Source organism: Pteropus alecto, unplaced genomic scaffold (genome assembly GCF_000325575.1).
Source record: "Pteropus alecto unplaced genomic scaffold, ASM32557v1 scaffold447, whole genome shotgun sequence".
Taxonomy (NCBI): Eukaryota; Metazoa; Chordata; class Mammalia; order Chiroptera; family Pteropodidae; genus Pteropus; species Pteropus alecto.
In genome coordinates, this window is record NW_006440214.1 from 285,812 (window position 1) to 295,685 (window position 9,874).

A 9,874-nucleotide genomic window follows, 5' to 3' on the forward strand; every position below is an offset into this window, starting at 1 on the left:
CGCAGCCAGCCGTTCGATGACCGTTTCTGAATATTTCACGTGACTAACAGTACCGCTGTCTGGATAATGGCCTGTGAGGGAACCTCGCACCAACAGGACGTAAGCCAGACCCCACGCTGAGAAATTCAAATAAAAACTAGTATCGATGTGGGGGTTGGGGGGGGTACCTGGCACAAGCGAGTGTTCCCACGGGGTCTGCATGCAAAAGACACCCAGATCCTCTGAAGAGGAATTCTGTGAAAACAGCAACGAAGTCCACGCAAGATTTGGGGCGGAACGGACGCTGGAGACAGATTTAGAACTTCGACCAGAAATAGGGGTGGGGTGAGGACCTGCCACGACTTCTCCCGTACCCCAGAACTGAGATGCGAAGCAGAGGCTGAAAAGCCGTCCTGTAACACGTCTAGAGCAAGCGAAGAGGTTTTGGTCCCCATAGACTCCCCGGCCACCCCACACCCCAAACCAAGACGCCGTGGACGCGGCGCAGGGCAGGGAACAGCGCCATCGAGCGCGGCGTGCGCTCCGTCTGCGTGTTCACTCCCCCTCTTCGGCCTTTCCCCCCGACACCATTTGCATTCATTCTAGAAAATTCAACGCACCTCCAAGACAAGGACCCTAAAACGTCATTTCGTTTTCAATCAGTGGCTGCTAATGTCATCCTGCTGCTGCTCCTGTCGGCCCACGGAGGAGACGGGGAAGAAGGTCGCAGGTGGCAACGGGGCCTCCCTGAGGAACCCACGCCGTGGCCGCGTGGGCACGTGTCCCCAGAGGTCCTGGAACGCGACCCACGCTGCCAGAAGCAGAGCCGAACGTGGGAGCCTCTCGTGGGTGGGCCCGCGGTGACACAGGAAGTGGCTGGGCACCGAGGGGACCTGGAAGACACGGAGCAGAGCAGACGCCCCCGTGGGAAAGGCTCCGTGACGCCCTCACCGACGGTCGGCATCGGCATCCCTGCCCCATAAGACGAGCCGCCAAGGGGTACATTAAAATAAAAACAAGACTAGACTATTCTGAAAAAGAAGAGGATAAATTTGAAAGGTTTCTGAAAAAGAAATAATGGGTGAGTTTAAAAGCTCACCAGATGTAAGCGTTTTGAGCAGAAAATAGAAACCAAAATTTCGAGCAGAAAGGAAATGAATATGAGGAAGCGAAACTTACAAACAGGAAGGGCTGGAGGGCGACAGGTCGGAGGGCTGGAGGGCGACAGGTCGGAGGGCTGGAGGGCGACAGGTCGGAGGGCTGTCGCCATCGATGGATCGCACGTTCCCTTGCCGCTCCTGACATCCAGGGGCAGAAACGCGCTGTCACGTTCCATCCGCCAGTCCTTGACGATTCCGGCGATGCGACACCCACGGTTCCTTCTCAACTGTCCACAGCTGGTGACCAGACACGAGGAGATCAATACCGCTGGTCAGACCTCCACGCTGTCCTAACGGAAGCGGGCGGCGTCCCCGTCACTTCCAGTCGCCAGTCCTAACATCCCAATTGCACATGGGTGCTACTCGGATCGAGAACTCTGATCGCAGAAGAGCGTGGCTATTGTGGCATTTAACACTCATCACTTGGGTGGAGAAAAGTCCACATTTAATTTGGTACATATGCGGCATAACTACAACTGAGAAAGAGATTTATGGTCAGCGTGGCTATTGTGGCATTTAACACTCTACCATTTTGGTGGAGAAAAGTCCACATTTAATTTGGTATATGTGCGGCATAACTACAACTGAGAAAGAGATTTATGGTATAGCCATAATAGTTCATTGTATTTAGGATGTAGGAAAGTGTTTTCCCTTTTCTTCGTTACTTGTTTCATTTTTTTCAAATGCAATAAAATGATCGAGAGGAAAACTCCCATGAAAAAATGCATGTTTCTATTTCTTAGTTCGGTTCTACCGTTGGAACACATAAAAGGCAATGTGATTAAGGAAGATTAGAAGGCTCGCCATGAGTTTTGATGTTATAACCGGAAATTATTCTAATGAAGACGATAAGAAGAAATCTCGAGTCACTCAAGTGACCGCACCATGCTACCACAGAGCTCGCCTTGTGGGAGAAGGCGGACGTTGGAGGAGAAGCTCATGCACTCAAGGGCAGCTCGGAGGAGTCCTGCAGCCTTGTGCCTGATGTCAGGAAGACTAATGAGTTACAGCAGATCAAAGCCCACAAAGAGCTGATGCTTGCAAAAAGCACTGATAACGATAAAAGTGTGGTTTAAAAGAAAAGAAACTAAAGCTTTTCTGGCGACATTAAAAAGCAAAAGAGAGAAGGAAAAGCGATCTCATTTCTTGGGGCAGTTATGTGAGTGGACGCAATGCGTCTGCTCGGTCCGAGGGGACACGAAGCAAAGGTGATTCGTTCTTTTCCACGGTCAATAATGATTTAATTGCCCAAACCGTATTTGGATAAGGGCGACATAACCTTGATTAATTTCTAAACCTCAGGATTTTATCTCATATATCGTTGCTGTTGAAATAGTCTACCTCGCGAGATTGTTATGAAAACGGCAATAAAGGTAAAAATAAACAGCATAAAATGATCCATCCTCTCTTATTTTCATCCTTTTCGAGGAGGATGTTCTTTAGATTCTGCGCAGTAGACCCTGCTGTAAAAGGAGACTATGTCCCAACTCAGATGGGACATTGAAGAAGAATGGATTTTACGTATTCATCGAATTCTTCCCTTAACAGTAAAAAATTATAGATGTTATTAGAAAACCAGTAATAATAATCATTTTGAAGTCATGTAAAGCAAGGAAAACACCAAAGTGTGACTTTTGATTTTCAAAGGGCAGAAGTTAAAAAATCTACCACGTCCAAGTGGATGAACTTGAACATGATCTCAGGATCCTTTTGATATTTCCAGTAAGAGGAGGGGACAGAAAACGATAAACCGATCATTACTGAGTCACTGGGACATGGTCACCCCAAACTAAAGTCGCATTTCTTTTTAGGAAAACGTCTGAAGATTTGGGAGTGTGTAGAAGTCATTCTGTCCCTGTGAACCAGTGAGGAGTAAGTTAAGGACTGTCCCGCCCTCCCTCGCAGCTGGGTGCCGGTGTTTAATGTCGAGATTGTTCTCGTTCCTCCGCGATCCACCTAGTGGCTCCTTGCGTGTCCAGCATGAAAGGGTGTGGAATTCAGGGGTGTCCTACGGAATATGCAAGAGCAGGCGGTATCCTAACCACGCCGGTCACAGGCACTTAGCCCTCCGATGGCTTAAGTATGTGAGTCAGGTGATCATTCAGAGGAGGCGTTTGGAATGCTTAGCTCATAATGTGTGCTCTGTAATGTCAGCGTGTACAGGTTACTATTAGAATGACTAGTATTCCTGTATCTAGTGATGGATTTTAAGAACTTCTGATAGATATTCAGGAAAACCTTTGGTTAGAGCATGACCTGAATCCTCCCATTCAAAGACAAAAAGCTCTTATTTTAAACGTTTTTATTCTAATCACCTTATCATTACTTCTTGTTGTGGAGTTGCTTTATAATTCTATTTTATAAAAGTTTATGAGTGATGCTAAAGTCTAAAATCTGAATCACCTACAGTTTCATCTGAAAGACTTTACATATATATGTATTACCTCTCTATCTCTCTATCAATCATCTATCTATCTATCTAATCTATCATCTGTCTATCATCTATCCAATCTATCTACGCAAGACTTAAAATGATCCATTTTTTTTTAGTCTGAGAGCCCACCCAAATTAAAGGCATCCATTAATAAAGTCGAGTATCATTTTACCTTCGACGCCTTCATGGTGAATAGCACACTGGAAGGACTTAGAAATTCTCTAAGCCACGCCATTTTAGCACTGATGAGAACGACTTCATTCTCATGATGTACTTTCGATGTTAGTTATCGGGTTGCCTCATCGACCTGTGAGTACATTGATGAACGCCTCCTCTCTTCGCAACCCCAACCAGCCTTCAAGACCTCCCTCAATTCTAAATTCTTTCAAAAGGGCACAGATCTGTGCATTTGTCGTCAGAAACACCGTGGAAACATCAAGTTATGGAGAAAAGGCTTCCAAGCCGCTTTTTACTCCAACTGCTCTTTTTGAAAGTTGACCAGAAACATCGTATCAAGGAATGAGTTTCAATTTTGAATTGGAGAGCTCCATTAATGTAGGGGAACAAAAGAGAGAGAGAGAGAGATAGTTCTCAGTGGCGTAACATAATTTATTGGGAAAAATTGTATTTGCATGGTAGAAGAAATATTTCAATGACAATAAATTATTTTTATCGGATTGGTTATAACCTGTCTTTTTTTTCAGGATTATCAAAATAAATCTGTTTTTTTTCCAAAGGTAGGAGAGAATTGTCATTGTTTAATGGAAAATAACATGCAAAAACGATTTCTATATTACCTATATTTGAAGTGGGATTTTACAGAAATTGTTTTCTTCAATCTTCAAAGATCAGCTGTTTGTATAATTCAGCCCCGAGGTGTATTTTTAGGTTGAAAGCTCTTCCCACCTGTCATTCATGCTTCAAGAACAGCGACTTGAAAGGAATTCGGCGGAATCACACTAGCTGTCCTCTCCGACCTCCACTGGTGATCTCAGATTCTCTGGGTTATAGACACGAAATACATTTTTTGATGTACGTATGTTCATCTATTTGCGGGACTTCCGGGTGAAGGTCGCGGCAGCCACAGGGGAGCCACCGCGGGGAGAGGTGGCCCGTGCACTGAGAATCGGGACTTCCTGTGACATCTGTTACGGAGCGCCTGACACCTGCGGTCACGGGGACCAGAGCCCATCCCCACGGATGTCTGTGTGTCTGCATCCGCCATCCTCGCTCGCGGTATCACGTGAGTTAAACTCCTTAGGGTTCCCCGATGTTCTATGACTGTCTTTTAAGCTTCGGAGTGTCACCTCCATTTACTATATGTTGAAATAGAAGGAAGTGTGATTTACACGGGGTGAGATACGAGGACTCAAAATCAGGACGTTGATAAAACATTGCAGAAAATCAGATGGCTTTTCGAAAGGAGCCAGTCGCACGTGGGGTCACCTGAGATCCGTTAGGCCCCAGCCAACATCGACCAAACGGGACGATGTCTCTAACGGAACGCGAATCTTTATTTCATTGTAACTTTATTGACAGGAGGCCTGAAGAATAAGTAGTGTTTCTGACCATCGCATCATCAGGAAATCATAACTCTCGATTAAAATCCGCCGACTCTGGTCCCACCCAAGAGGGAGCAGCCCTCCCCGCCCCCGCCAGGTCCTCTTATCACCAAAAAAGAAAAAAAATATATCAAGTAATGATGGAGTCCGTTTCTCTGTCTGTGGCGCTGGCCCTCTGTTCTCTGTCAAACCGACCCGAAGCTTTCTCTACCATCGACTCCACTCAAGAAGCCTGACTCGCTCCTGGTGACTTTGGTTTTATCAGTTTTCTGACCCTCTCTGCGCTGTTTGCAAGGCAGGACCTTGACTTCGAATGCAAGATCTTTGCTTTTCGAACTTGATCATTACGCATAAAGACAACATTTTCTCCCGCTGTAAAATTCACTTACTTCTTTTACAGATATTTATCGTTAACCAGTCTGTGCAACTTATATTTGCTGGATTACGTTAAAGATAGAAAAAACTGCAGAAACCACTATGGATCATTTTTAGGACTTTACAATAATCTCTTTAAGGAGAATAAACTACTAAAATCCCGAGCAGTAGTAGCCGAATAAAAAATTAGTGTGCAGAATATAACTATCGTGCCTGCTGAGTTAAGTGTGGTTTATCCAGGAGATATTTGATAAAACTTTATTGAATTAATTTAAAACACGGTAGGACTCACATCCATCACAGATCAATGTTTGATTCAGAAGCCAGTGAAATGTATTATTTATTTTATGAACTTCCCAAGGATAACAGAATAAGAAAGAGAGTGGTTAAATGTTCGAAAATAGAATTATGCTTATTAGGAAAATTTAAGATTATTGAACCTCAGCAGAGAAAAATTCTGAAATCACTTTAAAATAGTCATCAAACATACGAAGATTTATATCACTTTTGAATATTATCTGTAATGCAGAGATTATAGATTAACTTTTAAAATATAGTTTGATCAATGCATTTTTTGTTTAAGGACTTTTTGGGGTGGTATCATCATTTTAGTTTGTGTGCCAACAAAAAGTCCTTTTATAAATCTAAAATCATTACAATTATATAGTGTTGGTCTCCAATTATAAGCAGCTCAGCCCTTGAAAACTTTTATATCGACAAAAATTTAACAAATAATTTCTCTGAATGTCACCATTTAAAAAACACTTTTTTTTTTCTCAGTCTGCAGCATACATAACGTTCAATAATGTGGACGGCTAGGTTAATTATCTACAGTCAAATTCCCACCTAAGTTTTTTCATTCTGCACACTGCACTGTACTCTGCTGGACGATAAGGACCTTGCAGCCTTCTCTCTTTAGATGGCCCCGGGTACAGACCCTTAAACCACACCCGACTTCTGCCATCGCCACTAGAGAAGTCCCAGGACGCTCTAACGTAAAAGCCCCGGAGTGTCCCCCTGAGCTGTCTGCTTGGCCCAGGACACAAGAAGTCAGCACCCTGGATTCTGACACTCAAGACACGCGATCCTGGGAAGCCACAGCTGATGGATGGGCGGGTAACCCGGCTGGCTTCGGTCTACTTCTCGAAAGTCCTCGCGGAGCGGGGTCCCCGTGTTCACGTCGCTGACACCTTTTCTTTGGTGTCACTCTGGTAGAGCAGAGTGACAGCTCTACCATTGGACGGCCTCATGCCACTCAGCCCTGGATAACGGACTAACGACTTCACCGATGTTTCATTGAAGACGGGTCTCTGGTTATTTGTGGAGTTTTCTGTCTGTTGGTTTGTTTCCCCTGCCCCCCACTCTCTGGCAAACGAATGTCTGGGAGGGAGTTTAGAGCACCTGACATTCTCTGTTACGCAGGGAGCACATTCACCCAGGTGTGTAGGAAATGGGATCACCGTTTAGATGGACCTGAGGGATGTGACACGAAACAGGACTGAACGCCGGGTAAGAACTCGTGACAAAACCAAGAAGACAGACCGAAGGGAAATGGAAGTGTGATGTTAACGGTGCTGCCCGGGCAACGTGAGCTGCGAGGAAGGAATTATTTATCTGCAGGAATCTTGAAATCGCTTCAGATAAAGCGCGCCTCGTGTCAGAAGCAGACCTATTGTTTATGCGTGGAATAGTAGTAATTACATGCAGCTTGATTTGAAAACACACGAAGCCAGCATGCTACTAAAGCAGTCCTTCATGCGTGAAAGACAGAGGGTCCACGCAGTCGGATGAGGGCCCGAGAGCCCACGCAGTTTAACAAGGAGACTGCACAGAAGTGTGGCTGACGCCCACCTTCCAAGCGCGCGGGCTGGCTTTGCAAAATAATCTTCACACTCTCCCATGCACCTGTTTGCGATATCATTTTCGCCCTTTTTTTATTAACCTCTTTGTAATATAACGTTCACACTTTCTCATTAGCCTACGATTACTTATTGGGACTCAGTATAACTGTACAGAAATGAATTAAAATATCTAGAGCTGAATAAGTCAGGTGAACATGACCTACACAGATGGCGTTAATCTAAATTTAAGGAAAAAAAAATATTTAAGAAGATGAACGTACGAGGAACATCTTTAAATGACAGTTATCAAGCCTGGCACGCACCCTCTCTTGTAGCTGTTTATTTAAACTATGTCTTCGATAAATTTGGAGCTAGTTTTTCAGCAGTTGAATCATGTACAGGAAAAAATCGACATCCGAACATCGTTTCCTTGGTGAAGCGGCCCTTCCTGTAAAGCCTTCTACTTATTATTCTCAATAAGAAAATGACCGCTACATTAAAAAAAAATAATAATGTGATATTTGTTTAACAAATCGACCACAGGCTAAATTAAATTTAACAGCGACTTCTGATTGTGGGGTTCGTGCGGATCACGGTGGTGGGTAGTAGAAATTGTAATAAATTGCCCTGAGGCTTCCGGAACCTGTAATCTAATTAGTTAAGAAAGACCATCCAGTTATTTCAATTACGCCGAGATGCCGCAAGTGGTCCAGGCTTGTTTTCTCCATCTTTCTCCCTCTGCATTTTTAATTACCTCTATTGGGGTGACATTGGTTCACGACATCATACACGTTTCAGGTACACAGTTCCATCACACGTAGTCTGTATACTGCACCGTGTGTCCGCCTCCCAAAGTCCAGCCTCCAACCATCACCGTGCACTTGACCTGTCGAGTCTTCATCCTTCCCCCATGGGACCCGCCATTCTGCATCATGTCTGCGCGTCTGTCTGTCTGTCTGTTCGTTTGTTGTTTTCTGTTTCAGATCCCACATACGCATGAAAGCGCAGGATTCTCGACCTTGTTCACCTGGCTCGCTTCCCTCGGCGTGATGCGCGTGAGACCCGCCCACACCTCGCAAAGGGCAGGGCGTCGTCATTCCCCATGGCCGAGGGGACTCCGTTGTCTACACCGCCTCTTCCTTGTCCAATCATCAGTTGAAGGGCGCTCTGGTTGTAACCACGTCTCAGCCACTGTGAATAGCGCTGCAGAGAACATCGGGGTGCATATATCTTTATGGATAAATGAAGAGAGGCTGCTGGGTCATAAGGTAGTTCTATTTTTAATTTTTCGAGGAACCTTTACACTATTTTCGTAGAGGCTGCGCCAATCTACACTCCCACCAGCAGTGTGTGAGGGATCCCTTTTCTCCGCGTCCAACACTTGTTATTGCTTGTGTCCACACTGTTTTCATAGAGGCTGCGCCAGTCTACACTCCCACCAGCAGTGTGTGAGGGATCCCTTTTCTCCGCGTCCTCACCAACACTTGTTATTGCTTGTCTTGTTGATGACGGCCATTCTGACAGGTGTGAGGTGGTATCTCATTGTGGGTTTTTTTTCTTTTTTTAGGTGAGGCGACCCTTGGTTGAACTCACAGAGTGCAAGGACCTTGTCAGCTTACAATCCCTTATTTTTTATTTTTTACGCCTACAGCGCCTGGTCTTCCTAGGTGGTCTCCCATCCAAGTACTAACCAGGCCTGACCCTGCTTGGCTTCCAAGATCAGACCGGATCGAGCGTGTTCAGGGGTGCGTGGCCGTAGACACATTTTGGTTTTGATTTGCGTTTCCCCGATGATTAGTCACGTGGACCAAGCATGTCCAGGGTGGCGTGGCCGCAGACACATTGTGGTTTTGATTTGCGTTTCCCCGATGATTAGTCACGTGGAGCAATAAACCAGGCTAAGAACGTGCGGTGCTGCATCCCAGGCCCCAGCCTTCTTGAAGGTAGAGCCCGGGCAGGAGACAGGCCCCCCGATCCCAGGGCAGAGGGCTCCCCAACACCCAGACGCCTCGGTGCTTCTCCTTCCAGCCTCATGGGTTGCTTGCTGCGTCACCCAAAAAGCAGAGGCTAAAATGAAATTGTTTCCTTACGGTTACTCCTGGATCGTCGAAATAATTAAGAGAGCAGGGGACAGATTGTGTTGACAGCTTGTCGTTTTTCCGTTGTTATTGTTACGCTGCTGAAAAATAAAATAATACAGAAGAAATGACGTGAACATGGTGGGAGTGTCTCAGTCCTCTCGGCTCTGCCGCTGCTTCCCCGGGGCAAACCGTCTCGATCGTTTCTGACTTAGTTCTTCCAGAAGTTACCCCAGTAGTCAAAAAGGAACATCTACCACTATTCTAGATATGGCACTTCGCGGCGATATTTACAGATACTCCAACGATTCAAAATCGGCTACGCCATACCCCGGCCTCTTCCTCTCAGTTCGAGTCCGTCATTATTTCATTTTCTGTCGATTACTTCATATTCTCTGCCAGCTTATTTTGCTTCTATATCGTCAAATGTGTTTACGTTCATTTC

The 9,874-nt window shown here is 45.5% G+C and overlaps 1 pseudogene; it reads right to left on the minus strand.

Annotated features, from left to right (window-relative positions):
• Positions 1-8,993: 8,993 nt before the first annotated feature.
• LOC112484149 lies at positions 8,994-9,112 on the minus strand (annotated as a pseudogene).
• Positions 9,113-9,874: the final 762 nt, after the last annotated feature.